Below are 18,623 nucleotides of genomic sequence, written 5' to 3' on the forward strand. Positions count from 1 at the left end.
AAATTATACGGTGGCGGTCCTGACCTGCGAGGAACCTTCACGCGCAACTCCAACACCTCGGAATAAACGCCGCCCGCCCTGCCGAGGTGCAGCGGTGAATTACGCCCTTAATTCCTGACGGCGCGCTCGGTTATAAATATTTCACCACGGTTGCCTTTGGTTTAGTGCGTTTAGAGTATAAATACGTTAATTGCAAAACTGTCGAGAGAAATGCGAAAATAAAGAATGTGTCGATTTTATAGCACTCTGCTTGTACGGAGCGTAAAGCATGGCAGCAACTCCTCCCCCCCACTCGTGGCTGGAAGAAGACTCTCACACTTTTTTCTGGGTTTATAAGGAAGACAAATGTTGCTGATTGAAAATATTTCTGAGATGAGAACAGACCTCTATTGGGAAACTAAAGGATTGCCACTCATATTAACTTTTTCTAAATCAATACAAAACCGCATGCCAGCCCATCTCTACCTGAAACTAAAAAATGAATGTGTCTACCTCTTTTTCTGTTTACTTGGACTGTTCTTTTTAATTTAGTTGTTTCATTTTTTAAGCAGAAATCACAGTCCAATGTGAGAGCTTAAATTAAATGTTTGTCAGCAGCCTTGAACGAGGATTTTCACCTCATGAAACTATTGATTTGTGGTCATTCAGACTTTTGTGAACAGAAATGCTTACACGTAACAATTTAAGGTTGTAAAAGGATTCCAGTTGAAGCTTTTCAGAATTTTTTAATGTGGAAGAATTGGAAAAAAACAGGAAAAAATCTGCATAAAGAATCAATTTTAATTGTGTCCCACGTTTAACAGAAATCTGCAAATTAATAAGTACACCCAATATTAGATTTTCTAATTCTGCTAACATAACTGCATTGCTACAATGGACAAAAATCCTGATTGAAGCTCTTTTTTTTTATTTATGGATCTCTTTTGCAATAGTGTCTAATATGTTTTTCATAAATCTCCTATTTCTGTTTGCTGGTTGCTCTATAGGAGGCGTTTCCAAATAAAGCACGAAAAAAAAGAGTTATAAAATGTAAAACATGTCCTGGTGTAATGTCATCCAGCCAGCCAGTAGCCTTAGCTTATAAAGTCTGACATAAATATTCTACGTATTCAGGCCCAGAAACTGGCTGAAACCTCACACTTTTATGCCAATTATAATTCCTATACATTGGGGCAAAACCCTCATATTTTTTTCTATAATTACAGTCTTTATTGAGATGCTAATATGTTATCTTAATATCCCTTGGCCAAAAAAAAAGTCTCCTTTTATAGTAATTTTGCTTTAATTTGTTTTTAAGGGGTAAAAGACATTAAGGGAACGTTGAAGCTGAAATATTTTTGACCCTGTCATGTATCGACAACTTGGGCTGCGCTCCGTCCCTCGGCCTCAGAATGACCCTCAGCAGTGCTGTGAGTGTGAACAAAATTAAGTAGGTTTAAAAAATAGATGGATGGGTATTATTGATTGCTTGTTGTACATGGTTCTGCATTGGACTATTTTCTAATAGTGACTTTTTTTTTTTTTTTCCAAAAAAGGCAAACTTCGTAATTTTCTGAATTGTTGTAACAATATACTGTAGCTGTGCTCACCTGAGATTGATATTTTAATGTGACTTAGACAAAAACTCAGCTGTTTGAAATTGTTGGACACCTTAGAGGCACAGCGAAGGAGAACAAGGTGGGGAACTCTCATCCCTCCTGATATTTATATATTTAGGTCTTGTACAAGCAAAACTAATTCATATTCTTCACGTTCTGTGACCTAAATTCATCCCTGCATTGCACGATCAGAAAATCAGCATTGCCCCTAGATATCATACAGCAAAAAAGAAAATAAAAATATACACTGCAACATCACACCCTATATAATCTGGGTTTAGGAGTAGATTCACACACTGCTTCAAACAGAAACATTTAGAAACATCCTTAGTGATAAATGAAGCAGGGAGTCGCCAAACTGTGAAATAACACCAGTACCTCAGTAATGAAGGAAAGGCTGAAGAGTGGCAACCATACTTTGTTTTTTGTCACAAACTTCACTAAAATGTTCCTCCTTTCTACCAATAAAAGTGAAATATAACTCTTTTTTTATTACATTTAAAGAGTTCCTTGCTCAAACTACCTTTCTTAAATGATGAAAACACATTTGTTGTGTGTAATGGGGTTGCAGGACTTCCTGCTGGGCTAGTAAAATGAGTTGTGTGTCTCTTGTGTCAACTGTGAAAAGCAATCAGGGAAAACAGAACTAAGACAAGTTACTACACTAATACATTTAATTAGTGTCACAAAAGTTTTAAACAATAATAGATTGTGTGTTTTAAAAAGTCAACATTTAATATATTTTAAGGTATTTGTGTGTACTTTTTGGCTTTGTGAATTTATTCAAATTTATTCTGTGGAAATGCTTTTTTTTTTTTTTTTACCACCTTTAATGTTGCTAATTAGTTTATTTCTGCTATCTGCCAGTGAAGTAATGAGCTACAGAAAAAAATAGCACAATAAGTTTTCCTAGTAAGCAGATTATTAGCTTTGATTTATAAATTTAGATAACAGTTTTTGTCGTGAGATCCCCCTAAAAAGTCAACGAAACTCAGTTGGATAAATAGCTTGTTAAGGCTTGAAGCTGCAGCGAAACGTGGGAAGGGGCAAAACAGAAAGTGGTTAGGTGATTGTTGGAGAGCTGGGAAGAAACTAACGGAAAGGAGACTTCCAATAGGGGGGGGGGAACAAAAGACTGGAGAGACCTGCAGAAAAAGAGCTGAGGAGAGCAGATTATAAATAGCGGGAAATGGGTGTGACACGAAGGAGAACCAACAGCGAAGGAGCTGTGGAGAGCAGGTGAACACAAGAGAAGCTGTTATACGAAGGCAACAGAGAAGATCCAGGGAGGTGTGGGTGAAGGTGTTGGAGGAGATGTCATCTGTCTGCCTGAAGAGAAGACAGGGTGATAAATGTCCTCTGCTTGTTCAGCCACTAGACAATTACAGACAGACATGCAGCAGATGTCTGCTAACTCAGAAAATTCTGTCCTGAAATGTGTATCCGCTTTGATGGCTGTTTTAAAATAAAATAAAATAAAAAGCCTTTCTAGCGCATTTAGTTACCCATTTAGATTCAAAAGTCTTTTTGTTTTTTGGCCCATGTGCCTATTTGGAATACAAAAAAGTGTGTTTGCCTCCTCGTGTGATTCTGCTGCAAAATGACAGAGAGAAATCTCATCAGGTTTAACGAAGGGGAACTGCACCAGCAGCTTAACTCGAAGGCGAAGATGAGAAACAGATTGTTTGAACGCTGTTCCAGGAAACGCTGGTTATCAGACACCAAGAAAAGTAGAACCAAGAATAGTGTTGTTCATTTGCAACAGCAGTACATGAAAGTAGAAAATGCAAAGTGTTCTTTTGATTGTTTTTACTTTTAGAATTTACAAAATAGGCTTTACATCACAATTTACAATTTGATGTATGGTGTGTATGTTAACATTGTGAAATGATCACAAAAGAACATTAATATTTTAATAGAAATTTTTATTAGGAAAAGCAAAATCTGACCAAACTACAAACTGTACAACGTTGCAGCAACCAAGTGATGTCACTTATCAAATTGTATCGTCTACCTGCATTACCTAGAAAAAATTTGATTTTTCCACATTTTGTAATGTTCATTTTCATGAGGTAGAACAACAGAAAGTGGTGCATAATTTTAAAGTTTGAGGACAATTTTTATTAAATTTTTATTTAAAGAAGGAGAATGTGTTGCATTTCTATTCATCCTCTGTTGATCATTACTTTGCAGAATCAATAGTAGCATCAAATCTTTTCAAGGTGTAGTTCTACCAGGCACATCTACAGAGAGACCGCTGTTCACTTTGGTTTAGCTTCAAAAAGACTTTGGACTGCGTTTTTTTTTTGTTTGTTTGTTTGTTATTGTTTTTTCTAGGTAATTAAGTTTGGACAATGCAAACCACTAAATCATATTCCAAGGTATGTTTGAAAGGAAATAAGTTGGAAATGTAGCAAGTCAGTTAAATGAACAAAAACAAGTAATCCACAAAGAAATTCTACAAGATTTTATTGACAAAATTATTTTAAACAACATACAAAACCGGTTTAAAGTGCTTGTCAATTTCCCTAAACCCGACCCAGTGCGGCTGAGCTTAAGTTATTTTGAGACTTCTGTAGAAGCGCAACAACAGGAGAGATACCCCCAGATCCCATAAACGTAGTACAGTCGTTGCAGGAAAAAAAGCAGTTTTCTAAAGTATTGACTCAGGAATGGGAGCACAAATCCGTCCGTCCAGTGTCTAAAGTCGCTAATCCTCTCACGGATAAGTGATGCTGCTGTTTATCTGCAGCGGTTATAGGACAAGACACGGAGCGCAGCACGAACAGTTTGACAGTCTATCACATGTCATCACAGCGACATGCAGGACAAACAACAATGTACACACACACATATGCCTAAGGGCAATTTGGAGAGACTAATTCAGCTAGAAGTCATATTTTTAGCCTGTGTTAGGAAGCTGGAGTACCCAGAGAAGAACCCACATGTGCATGGGAAAGAGATGGAAAACTCATGCAGACCTTAGGCCAGGATTTAAAGCCAGGATCCTCTTGTTGCAAAGAATCGAAGCCAGCAGCTGCAACTCCATGCAGCCCTGAATACAAATCTTTCCATCCTTTCTTTTTTTGTAGAACATTTCAAAAACAACATATCCTTTTATTATCCACTTCCAAATTGTATAATACTTTCCTGTGTCACACCAATGCTTAGGCATGGGTGCACTATTCTGGACCTGTTCATAGACTAACCTATCCTGATGTTTAACCATTAAACAACCCAAACACACACATGGATAATTAGTCCTGATTAAAAACGCAGTCAGCCTAACAGAAAGCGTCAACCTGCATGCCAGCAGGATGCTCCGTCAATTAATTAACAGCTGCAGAAGCTAATAACAACGGCGTGAGAGCCAGTGTGAAGTCGGAGAAACAGCAATTCATTTACATTCTTCACAGATTTTTCCCTGCACCTGCAATTACAGCTCTTCGAGATAAAGATAATACCACGCACGTAGAGTTTAATTTGGGAACGGATGGCGCACAGGGCTACATCCACACAGGCCTCTGTTTCTTAGAGTTTGTTTTTTGTTTTTGGTATTTTTATATTTGGAGACTTGATTGGAACATCGGATTAAAATTGAATTACATCCAAAGAAGAAGGAGGCATTTTTAGTTAACCTAGAAAAACAGCGTTTTTGGGAGACGAAATCAGAGGCCGGTTGTTATTTGTAGCCCCAAGCTCAGCCTTCTTTTTTTAACGTTGTGTTTTGTCGTTGCCCCCTAAGATTAAATTATAAAAAAAACGCCATTTTCCATTTCATTGATATGACTTATTATTCTTAGTTTATCATTGAGAATGTTTTTTTTTTTTCTTTTTTGGATCTTGTACTTTTTAAATAAAATGTAAACAGCAATTCTGAAAACAAATTCTTGGATTTAGTCATATTCGATAAATCAGAATATATGCCCAGATGAGTTTTGTTTTCTTAGATTAAAAGTACCTTTTGAAAATAACAAACTTCCAGCTGGTATTAAACTTACTTTTTTAAGCCCACGTTTTAAAAGTATTTTTTTTATTGATCTAATATTCTATTTTAAATGTTTTCATTTAGCTGTTAGCAGAAAATCATAATGACTAAGAGAAATAAAAGTGTTAAAAAATCAGTCTTTGATTAATCTGTATAATGTTTTTCACTTGGTGAGTAGACTCTTCAGTAGTATTCTCAGTCATCGGATGAATCTGTACTTTCTAGTTTTGCACCAAACATAAATCTGTTCATAAAGTCCTTCATTAAGCTTCCTCAGTCAAAAATCTTATACGACAAAAAATAATTGTTTTTGCAGCACAAACCACAAAAATGAGGGACATTTTTCTAGCCCAGTGCCTACTGACTTCTGTACCATCGAGATCACAGCTAGTCTGTTGGAGAAGAATTAGGATTATTACCTTCATACATTTCTAGTGTCAGGAACATAATGAAATTTTAATGTGACTGTAGCTTACATAATGTTAATCTACAGCAGCAGTACTTTGAGCCACCTCTTTGCTTCTCTGAACCATCTCACTTACACTGCAATACATTTGTCTGTGCATACGTATTGCACAGACAAATTGCAATGTGTAAAACATTTTTGGTGCACAATATATAGAAGATGAGAACAAGTATCCATCTACAGAGTAGGCATTGTTTTCCTCTCCCACTTCTGCACACATCGTGTTGTGCTTTCAGGAGAAAAGACATTTACTGTCCATAAAGCTTGATAACACATTTACTGTATTTGAATTCGGCTTCCCCCTTTCTTTTTTATGCGTCTAGATAATGAATATGTTTTTATATCAATTTAAAAACGTATAATTAACCATGTACGGTGGACCCTCTGGGTTTTGGCCTTTTTCCCACCCTGTGGCCCGCGCTGTTTTTCGACTCTGTGTTGGCTCGACGGTTCTGTAGTTTTTTTTTTTTTTTTTTTTTTTTGGGATCTCTGTAACCTTCTGGCTGCAGACGTCCCCATCCTCCCAGGAACTTGATGAGGTTTCCCCGTTCCGCCCCGTCTGCAGCCTGCTTTCACACACAATCTATAGACAATTTCTGTTGGCCATTAGAGAATTTCATTTCCAACTTAATTAGTCTGAGGCTATGAAGCCCCATTTGCAACAAACCTCGACGCAGTGTGTAGTCTGTCATTTTTATATCAGAACCTGCATTAGGATGCTTTAGCAATTTGAGCTACAATAGGTTTTCTGTCGGCTCGGATCGCACCAGGCCTGACGTCGCAGGAATCGTTGAACTTATGATCATAGCTCAGTTGCTGGTTAATAGTTGTTCCTTTTTGAGCCCATTTAATAGATACTGACCACTGCATTCTGGGAACTCTCCACAAGAGCTCCAGCTCTAGAAATACTCCGACCAAGTAATTTAGTCATTATAATTTCTCCTAGTTAATTTCACATTAATCCTTACAATTGCCCCCCTTTTTTTGTTCCTGCTTCAAAACTTTTCACTGTGAGGACAAAAATGTTCTCCAGCTTCCTAATATTTCCCACACACTACCCTAATGATGATTGAAGGCTTTCATAAGCTGTAAAGCATGACGACTTTGGGAATCAGAGGCATGAATAATCTCAGAATAACTGACTGAAAGACAAAAAGAATGAAATACAGCAAGACGTAAAGAATGTAATATATAAAATATGATTGCTTCACCATTTATCTACAGTCTAAAATACTTAATGCTATATGTGGCATCCTCAAAGGAAAAGTGTAGGCAGTTCTGCTCATGTGCTGACAGACAGACTTTAAATAAATCCTCCCCACACATGCACACAAAAGAAGTACGGTACTTCTATCAGTGGGGCACGGGTGTTTTTTTTTTCCCACTTGTTCAGCAAAACAGCAGGTGTAGAAGAGTATAATTCAATAGAAATATAATTTATTAAATATAGGAAAGCTTTATCTTGTAAGAGTCGGGTTATTGATGGAGATAACTCGGGGCCCAGAAACTGTCTTCCGTAAATCATCATCTCAGTAACCTCAACATTTGCATTGCAGATAAATTATATTAAAAAAAGAACAAAAAAAGTCTCTCAATACTGACATTCTATAAGAGCTGTGACATTATACCAAGATTTAATGCCCAGTGTTTTTGATTTGGATCCTTTTTAAGTTTCTTGTTATTTTTCATGCATACGGCAAATGCAATAAAGCATCCAGTAGAATTACCCTGAGAGATAAGGAGTGACATTTGCTGTGGTGCCGTCAGTCAAGGCGGTTGTGATCCGTTATGTATCGGCGCCCTTCGAGTGATGCTTTGAATTTTCCAATCATGCCTTACATGATCCTTTTCACTCTTGCCACTTGAATACCTCGCTCTTCTTCGCAGAAATTTAATTCAGCTCCCAGCCAGTCAAGGTCATCCCACAGATGAGATTTAAGCATTTTATTCTCCTTGGTGGGAACGCGGTGGGGCGGGGAGGAGGGAGGAGAGGGAGCAGCAGAAGGTTAGCCAGACTTTGCTAGGCTCTCTTCTAACGTTTGTTTTTCCAGAAATAAACATTGTGACACATTGACTCTTATTTTCATTTTTATGTTGTTTTTTTTTTTGTCCTTCTGTTTTGTTTTTCTCTGCTTGTTTACCTTCCACTTTTCAAAATGATTCCATGTTTTACATTTTCTATTTCACACACAATCTGTTTTCCTCTTTTTTTGTTTTTTATTTAATGTTTTGGTCATGTCATGCTCAACAACAGATCCACATTAAAATAGTTTTTTATATCAACTAAGTAAATTTTTTAAAGTGTGAACTAAAAAAAATGTTTTTTTTCTTGCTTTTTTGTTTTTTTTTTTGTTTTTTTTTTTTTTTGTAAATTGAAATTGTCTCCAGAGATATATTGTACCATTACTTTGAATTGCATATTGTGAGGCTTCAGATGTATACTACTGCATAGTTAGTATTTTTCATTCAAAATAATTTAATTTAGGCTTCATCTGTCAAAATGTTAAGGGTTAAAAAAAAAAAAAAGATTTATGTGCATGTTTACAAGTTTTTCCAAGAAAGGCCTTTAAAATTAGTGCACGATAAGTTTTATTCGTCAGCCTTTGTGATTAAGATGATTTACAAGATATAAAAATGTAAACATTTTTGGTTTGTGAGCGGATTTGCTGTACTTCTCCTATTTTGGCTATATGACGCATGTCAGTACAAATAAAAATAGAAAACAATATCTTGGATCACATATCTAAATTATATGACAAATAAATTACTAAGTGCCCACCAAATATCAATTTATTGATACTTTGTGCATGTTCACTCATAACTTATTGTAATTTGGACCAGTGGAGGTTCTTGCGTGAAACGTGCTTTTGACGTGCAAAAACGTCAGTAAAGCTAATTTAACAAAAAGAAAACAGACAAATGTTTTATTTTATTCAAAGCTATCATGAAGATTAGGAATAAAAATCTAAAAGGTTATTAAAACTGATCTTGTGTTTGGTTTGGAATGATTTTGATCAGTTTTGAACAGTCTAAACATGTAACATTTTAAATCAGAGATGGCTTGTGGGCAACATTGATACATCTTGGAGTAAAATCTTTTTGCTAGGGTAACCTGGTAGCACTTAAATATGGTGCGTGTTCATCGGAAACTTATTTAAATTTTTACAATTCTGACCTGCGTGCCTCTACTCAACCATGCTACAAATGATTTAATTTTGGTTACCAGCTAATATTATGCTGCATTTCTAGTTTTAATCTGACCCCAGATTTAAACATCCAAAGTTTTCATCACCAAGAAAGTCTTTGTGACTTTCTGGTCCTGGTTCAATGTGACTGCGCTGAAACTTAATAAATACAGTGGAAAGGATCAAATCTGCTGCTCTTTAATCTGAGAAAATTAAACTTCAACACTACATGGAGAAATCGGCACATACATCCAGATTTCTGAATGCGAGTTTCATACAGAGCACTTGCCCTGCCCTTCGCCCATCTCCACCAGTCAATCTGATTCTAACGACCACCATCTTGCTCCAGCACCATCGAATTTGTTAACACTGCTGAGGAATTGGACCATTTGTCCTGACAACATGGCCCATCTGTTGCTCCGACTCCGTTCCCCATCCATAAGCCTCCTCTCAGCGCCTGTCTGAGTTTCGCGGCGGTTAATCATACATAATTACTGTTGATGATCTCGAGGAAAAGACATTCGTGGTGTTTTTATTGGACTTTCGACAAACTGGAAACGCAGGTTGTTTCATCCTCGGTTCTGCTTTATTGAGTTTGTACACAAACAAAAATCATTTGTCATAATGAGAGTGACTTTTATGGGATATTGATGAGGAAATTCGGTGTGATTGTTAAATCGGCTTTTTGTTCAAATAACATTAATTTCTCGGGGGATTTGTATAGGCTGGACTTTGCCATGTTCTTTTCATTAACAAGAGATTAAGTAAACCCTCTGTGTGCACTGAGTGGGTAGTGTGTGCGCTCAGTAACAAAAGTGTGTGTGCCTGTCACTGTCTCTGTGTGCATAGGTTTCCTTTGAAGGCATTTTCTCAAAATAAAAAAAAAAATCTAGCTGGTCTATGATTTAATGAGGACATGTGACAGAAATATCTCGTCTACAGAGAGACGGGAAGCTGGAAGGAATTGGAGAGAAAGAGAGAGAGAGATATCAAGGACATTTGGAAGAATATCTGTAAAGTCAGATGGGAAGTCTTAGTGGCAAATCCACAATCATACCCCAGTGTCTTCACAAATGTCTAAAAGCAGCAGCTCTGCCAGCTCTGTAATCTGCTGCCTGTCTTGAGCTATTTTAATTACCAATCAAGGCACTTTGCAGAGATATGTGTGTTTTGATGCTCCAGGATTCGTCTTTCTTTTGCAGGATTAGTACTAGTCTGGCAATTGTGCCTTAGTTTCATGCTTCTTTTAGGTTTTTCATATAAAAACAATCCCATTTGAGAAATCAGTGCCTCTGAATATCGTTTTGCGATGGTCAAAAAGGGATTTAAAGATTATTGTAACTAAAAAAAAAAAAAAGACTTGTGAAATGATCTCTTAGCAATACACACAATATTAATTATTTCAGATTGCAGGTACTTTCCAAAACCTAAACCTGCTCTCACACTTTCTTATCTTAACATATATATTGTTTATTCTGAAAGCACATGTTATCAGGATGGGTTTTTTTTTTTTTTAGCTAAAATCTTCCCTTAAAATAAAAAATTCAGTTACTCCTGAAATAGTTTTAAACAAATGTTTCATGTTTGGGTCGAATTTTTCACATCTGCTCTAAACTGGCTGTGCTTTTACAGTCTTAACTTAGTAATGTTTCATTTATCTCTATTGTGACAAGTGAATGACGGGTATAGAACGACGCTGTACTTTTATTACTTTTGTGGGCTATATTGCTGTGTTTTTGCTTTTGTACCACACTGATATTTTCAGATCTGTAAAGTAATTGGTCGCTAAACCCAACAGCTGATTGTTCCATCCTCGATAATAACCATCAAATGTCTGCTGTATTAGAGTACTTACGTTGCTGTGGGGGAATTTTGTACCACTCTGCTCTGGAGATGCTTTTTTTATCCACACTGCAGAGGTGAACACGCTTTTTATGTTATGTTGAGGTGGAGTTGGACCCAAATGCAGATGAGGCAGAGTGATCAAGTAGATGATGATATTTAAATGAAAAATGATCATAAAACAGCCAGTACATACTTTGTTTGTGCATCTTTCTGTTGTTGAAGTTGATTCCGTTGAATGTTAATGATAAAAACAATATCCTATCAATCTATCATCATCACCTGTCCAGATTATAACAATATATATGTTGTGTTTGCTGCTTTTTTGTGACTCTACATGCATATAGGACACAATGGGGAAAAAAACACACTTCTCTAACTTTTGCAGGACTGGGTCATTTTTACCAATATATATATATATATTTTATTTTCTGTAGATTTTGATCTCCTAATCATCTGCAAATGAAAAGTTCACTTCCAAGTAATGAAAATATGCTTAAATGCCACCAAATGGAGACACTCTTAACTTTTTGACATGTCAAGGTGAGAAAATCTTCATCACTGTAGTCGGAGCTTCTTCATAACATATTTATGTTCAGGTGATCTTACTTGGTATTCTGGACATCTGACATTTTGACACCGCAAGAGTGTTATTTACCTAAGGCAGCATATCCAGATATGTCAAATACATGCCAGTGTATCGGAATACATAAGTGTAGTGGGGTGTAAGGACCAAAGTATAGGCAATGTGTGAAAAAAAAAAGGTGGATTTGAAGCAAAGTATGAAATCAAATCTAAGTTGGCCTCATCATTTATGTACTGTAGAAATCATTTGGGAAGGACATTTACACAAGTTTACAGATTAACTGGAAAATCATAACCCTCAATCTAGGCTTTTTAAATTAAACTGAAAATCATAAAAGGTATGACCAACATTATGTGGAAAAGTCTCTGTGTGTGTCAGCTCGGTGTAGTGTAATCACATACTCGGTAGACAGCTCACATCAGTGTCGAAATGCAACTGGCAGCAGCAATTCATTAGACTGGATTCCATGTCCTGTTTGTGGATTTCAGGGATTGTTTGTAAGACGGGGTGCCAGGAGGAGCTGTCCTCCATCTGGTCCAAAATCTGTGGATGGAGTGTGTGTAAACATGACTGTCAAAAGGTTTTTGATGGAGGATCCTAACAAATAGAGCTTGTGCAAGGACTAGTTATAGAACAAATCCCTGGAAATTTTCAATTCAGAACAGTAAACAGTTGCACAAATGCGTCTTTAAGCTAATTCATCAGCTCCCTTACTCTAAATAAATTACATACTTTTAATCTAATTTGCATACTGTAATTTGATTTTCTTCCCCTCACAATCAGCATACTTGGTGTGCTTCACAGTAGAATATATTGCCAAGTCTGGGCTCTTTTCACACATTCTTGCTATTCTGCACTTCCAGTCTGGCAGTGTGATTAAACTCCAATCTGTCAGCTTTTTTTATTTTTTGAGCACATTTGAAAAAAATCAAGTTACTGGCAGCTTTCAGTCTTACACTCCGCAGCCAACCTACTCTTGTGCTTTTAAAAGACAACATCGTAGGTAGAGCCAGAATTGGGCCTTATTCGAGGCAAAGGTGTAGGTCAAGTGCTAGCCACTTTCAATCAATAGTAAAATCAATCCAAAAAATGCTTTCCAACTTCTGATTTTATTGACCTTTAAGGCTTTAAAATTTTACTTTACTTTTTTGGCTCACGCAGTGTGTCTGCATGTGTGTGTGTGTGTGTGTGTGTGTGTGTGTGTGTGCGCGCCACTGTTTGCGAGACAAAAAGATGTAGTGAATGCGTTGACCTAATGAGGAGTCAGCGGGATTTTGCGGGGGCCAGGTGTGTGTTTTTCAGATGCTAAAGACAGGTTCAGATACACTTAAAGCAGAGATGGCCTTCTGCGTGAGTTTAATAAAACAAAAGTAAACCTGGACTTGAACATCACATCTAATACATTTATGAGCAGCTGTTTGGGTGTAATTACCACTGATATGCCACTCAGGATTTATTTAGTCTCTAATGCCAGTCAAACATTAAAGTTGCATTTGCCAATATTGATTATCTGTGCAATACTTCATTAAAATGTGCTTAAAATGCAATAAAATGTTATCAGCAATAGAGATTTTGAATATCTGTTCTTGACAGGAACAGATATTTTGTCCAAACAGAAAGATTTTATTATTATTTCTAAAAATTCATCTGATGTGAAACATCCAGCTACACTACTTAATCAACTTGTATCTTGCTCTCGCAGATTATATGTTTTTGGAGAACAGTTTGCTTAAAGATGTTGTTTGCTGTTTTACAGGTGGTAGGCTTGATACCCAAGCCAAAAGTCTGAGAAAACAGCTTTACTTTCCCCCCAGTGTTAGTCTATAAAAAGCAGCGTGGCAGAAATAGGATGACACTGTGCACACTAGAAAGGTTTACTTGGATACTACTGCTATATTTAGTTGGTATTAATTAAAATATGTTTGAGTTTTAAAGGGATCAAGAAGTCTCAGTCTTTACAATGTAACTTCCTGTAATCCAAGATGACACCCAGCATAGAAGGTGGCACTGAAATTCTCTTGGATTTTTAGCAAGAGCTGTATAACTTGAGTTAAAAAAAAACCGAATGGTAGCTGCACTTTTTTCTTTCAGGTATTTTGCATCAACATCGTGTGTTCAAAAATGTTTACCGATTGTTCTTGCTGTTGTCAACCTCATGAATATTGCTTGAATAAGCAACTTAGTAAAAAAAAAAAAAGCTGACTGTCAATTAAAAGAGATCAAACCTTGACCAGTAAAGAACCACTAGTATAGAACACATAAGTATAATTATCATTAAATTACATACATTTTCTTTGTCAATAATTGTTGCTTTTCTTTTTCAAAGAAAATGAGTTCATGTTATAGATTTTTTTTTTTTTTTTTTGTCATATCTGGAAACTTTGGTATCAGTCAAGTTGTCATGCCATGCATAATTTTAATTTCTCTGAAATTTTGGAGTACTAGAACTGCATATTGTCAAAATGCACAGAAAAACATTTCTCCTTGTTCATGAATATAACACTTTAGTGTTTCCTCCTCTTGCCTAAATGGAAATCAGTGTAAAGGAGGAGTTATGCAGCCTATACAGTCTCTCTTTCACTGTGAATGTCATTACAAGACATCAGGAAAGAGACTTAAATGTTTAAGAATACTTGTTCTGGTACCTGGGTTCAGACAGAAAAACCCCTGTTATTCACATGTGTGTTTGTATGGATGTTTTTCTTTAATTTAAAACAAATAACCAGAACAGAATGTTGCTTATTAATGACCAACCTTGTTAGAGCTAAAAAGGAACATTAGGATCAAAGCCCAAAACAAATCTTTTTTTTTTTTTTTTTCTTAGATCTTGTCACAGACAGTATATTAAGTGTACACTAAGTTCTTTGTTTTGTTGTTGTTAACAACACCTAGGCTTCTTTCCAACACCTGAGGATTTGACTAATACCTGAAACAATCATTTCCTTCCCATATGCCGTTTTCAAGCAGTGGAAAACAAGATTGCATCTAATTACACAAACCTTCTACACATCTCGGTAACAGGAGCTTCTCCTAATCCTCTCAGATTCGATGCCGATAGCTAACATGCTGCAGCTTGCTGCTCATGTGTTACAGTAGCAGTCTTGTGGTGTTCAGAGAATAAGGCTGATGAAGTCAATCACTTTGTATAGCAAATTGCAAGTTAGCTCGCTGTCTTGTCGCATTTAATAACCAAGAGAAATGCTTTTATTGCCTCTATTTACGCAGGTTGTCATTGAGCAACCTTCTAGATTCTACTATTTCCATTCCAATGCTTTCTTTGATGTTGACAATCTTATTTTCTTTGTCACACAAGTCAGATGTAGCTCTATGACCCTCTTACCCGTCCTGTGAGAGTTGTCGGCCACTTTCACAAAACATTTCCGCTCTAAACCTACAGAAATGAGCTACCACTGCACTCCCAGTGGACACTCATAAAAAGTCTCATAAAGCTGAGAGTATGCTGCGATGACATGAGGTGCTATATTACAAATAAAATTTGTCTCAAGTGTAACCCGGGTGTGAATTTCTAGCTTTCACTTACTAATTTCCTCCGGTTTCTCCAACTCTTTACCAAATCACATGATAATCCTGATAATAGTGTTGCTCTCACGAGACTATGAAGCAGGCAATCACTGCTCAGTTTCCAAGGCCACGTGTAGTACTGCAGCCTATCGGCTGGCTATATTAATTGGAGCAGGAAGTTTGAACACTAGGATGCATTGAGGGGAGCAGAGCTACAGGTTTGTCGAGCGTTGTTCTTTATATTCTTCGCCTTATTTTATTTTGTACAAAAATCTTCTAACTACATTGACACCACAGGAGCTGATTACCACCAGACCAGCCAGGAGAGATGGTGGTTATATGTAGAACAAACGGCGGATCAGGTGAGTGTTGTTTTGACGTAGCGATTAGCAATATGCTTGGCTGTGTGGGACTGAATGAACCCACACTGGATTGAATAATGAAGTGTTTTGAATGTTAATGTTTGGTTAATTTTCTTAAATTGCATATTGATTGGATTGATACTGAACTTGATATTTATTGAATATGACGGTGCAGAGTGCGCTAGTCAGATTGTGTACACATTAGAATGTTTCAATTGTATCTCAATGTTTATTGGTCCTGTTTATTTATACAGGCCAGGAGATGGCGAGCTAAATGTCCAGGCCTAGAGCCATAAGAAAATATTACACTTGTATGTGTGAAGATTCTCCCTCTCCTGTCAGGATGGTAGGAGGCTCTTTGTAGCCTGAGAACACTTTCTGTCTCATCCTGATCTCTGATTTCCCATCTTGGACCTATACCTCATCAAGCACTTTACCCAAAGTTAACTTGTGTTGGGATTTGTTTACCCCAGTTTGGGGTCAAAGGACTGAATGGTGTGGGTTTAGTTAACAGTGGGATTAATTAACTTTGGTTTTGTTTATTTATTTTGTTTTTTTTTCCTTTCCTAGTATTGCGCATATTTGTTTTTATATGGCCATTTAGATGTCTGTTTTTCTTGTTAAATTTGTAAATATGTATAATCATTTCTGTCTTTCACTGTGAATATAAAGCACTGGCACATTGCAAATCTTCAGACTCCGTGTCTCTTTCGTGAGCCGAATGTTAGTCTTCTCAGATACCAGCCCAATTGACCCATTTATTTAAATTGCTGTATATATATACTACAGAAATATAGTACACAAGTCTCCTCCAATCATTTTGTTCAAAACAATAACGGCTGACGAACTCAGGGGAGCGACCCTATTGTTGGCTGGGAAACACTTCAAATTTAAATTCTGTTCCTAACCTTCTCACTCTTCTCATCGGTAATTATTTTTGAGACTTGTTTACACTTGTTAATCCTTCTCTTAACCCACAAAGCCAGATTGCCTCTGTACAAGTCAGCCGATTAGGGCCTGTGTCTTCCTCGCTTGGCGAGTCAGGGGCCTAACAGAGGCGTGCTGACGTCCACTCGCCAAACCGGCCGTTTCGTAAAGCACGAGGCGACGCGAAAAAGGCACCTTAATCCTGCCGTGAGATGTTTTGTGAAAGTGGCTTTTTGTCTTTTGAGAGTTCACCAACATGTTATATGCTTTAGCTGTATGTTTTTAAGGTATAATTTGATAAAGCTTTGTAAAGTTTGGAGTGAGGGCTGTCTTGTACAGTCCTTTGCAAAAGTATGCGATAGAGCAACATCAACACAAAATAATGATTAAATATATAGTGCAAGGGGACAAAAGGCTCAAAGATAAAGTTCTGAATATGTGAACGTAGCACTGTTCAATCTAGAATTGTCCAAAAATGTATGCCAACATGTGAATGGCATTCAGCAAATCTGTTAAGACAACAGCATTTATCAAAACTAACACTGAAATATTAATCAGACAAGTGGCTGAGAGGCCCAGAGTAACTTTGGATTAGTCATGCAAGGAAAAAAATATTGCCTTTATGGACAAGAAGACAGCCGTTTGAAAATGACAACCATAGGAATTTTGCTCAAAGTTTACCACAAACCATGTAGGAGACAAAGCAAATATGTCGGACGATGCAGCTAAATAATGGCTAATCCTTGGAAAAACCTGCTAAAGGCTCCAAAAGACTGGAGGTTTTTCTTTTTCATGATGGAACATTAACTCACACCCTCCTACTCAGTTTAGGCTGTTTTCCAAAGAATTGGCAAAATGTGTTGTTTCTAAATACGCAAAGCTAGAAGAGACGTACCTCAAAAGACTCACAGCTGTAATTACTGTGGCAGCAGGTTTTGTAATAAGTGACTCGGTATGGCAAAATAAAATGTCATGCCACGGTGAGCCCAATGGTTATTTTCAGTGTTTTGTTTTTGGCTTTGCTCTACTTTCAGCAGACATCCTCTGTTTCTGTCCAAATCGTCGACATAACAGCCCAGATTGTGGCTTTTCTCAAAGATCTGATTGTAGAGAACTCTTGACCTGAAGAGTTGACTTGTTGTATAATGTTTTTTTGTTTTGTTTTTTTTTGTTTTGTTTTTTTGATGTGGTTGTTTCGTCTCCCCCTATATGACTTCTTGAGCCTCGCTCAATCCATTGGATTGTTTACACCATTCAACTTGGGCTGTGTTGAGATGTTTTGTACCTGTGGTTTTTCTCATCTCACCCTGTTGTTAAGTTGGAAGCTCACTGAGATTTTGTGTTTTGAACAAGAGAGACACGTTCTTGTCTGTCCTTTGTTATGGATTTGAAGCTGTGCTGTTTTTCCTGATTTCCTAGCTGACGTAGTAAAGTCGAGGACTTTGAAGTAGTTATATTTGATTTCATTGTTCTTTCTATATACTGTTCGATGATACTGATCACACCCAGTTTGTCTTAAAGCAAGTGAGAGTGAGTGTTAAAGGGTAATTTTTTTTTTCTCTCTTGGACAATGACACATACTATTTTATAATATATTATATTGGAGTTTGGTGGTTTTATTAAAATACTTTGGTGTTGAGATTTTTCCACACTGTTTATAGAAAAGTCCAACCAAATCTTGTGGAAGATGCATAGAAAAGACAACACTGCCTTCCATCTAAATACGATGCAAGTTAGATAGAAAAGCGAAAAATAATACCCAACAACAAAACCTTGATTAATATCACCCTTGTTGAATGAGGGCCAACCAGGCCTGAAATTCAAAATGTCTTTTTTTTGCTGAGCGATTTCCCTAACAGGGAAAGATAATCCAATGTTTTTCTTGACTTTTGTTGACAAGGCCAATGAATACCCCTTTTGTCTGACTGACAGTGCAACGTGTTATACATTAAAGTTTGGACGTATCATTTTGACAGATGGGATCTGTGATTGAATTGCCCTGTTTTCAGGTCTTAACATGATTTCTGTACACATCAACAAGGCATATATCCGTAATGAAGCAGATCTTGATTCATGCCAATTAGTCCCAACACTTCTCTCTCATCAAGGAACTCCATCTGCTGCGTTTACTCTGATGGTCCACTGCC

This window comes from Poecilia latipinna, unplaced genomic scaffold (genome assembly GCF_001443285.1).
Source record: "Poecilia latipinna isolate Pla-1442-1.1 unplaced genomic scaffold, P_latipinna-1.0 Scaffold513, whole genome shotgun sequence".
NCBI classification, from domain to species: Eukaryota; Metazoa; Chordata; class Actinopteri; order Cyprinodontiformes; family Poeciliidae; genus Poecilia; species Poecilia latipinna.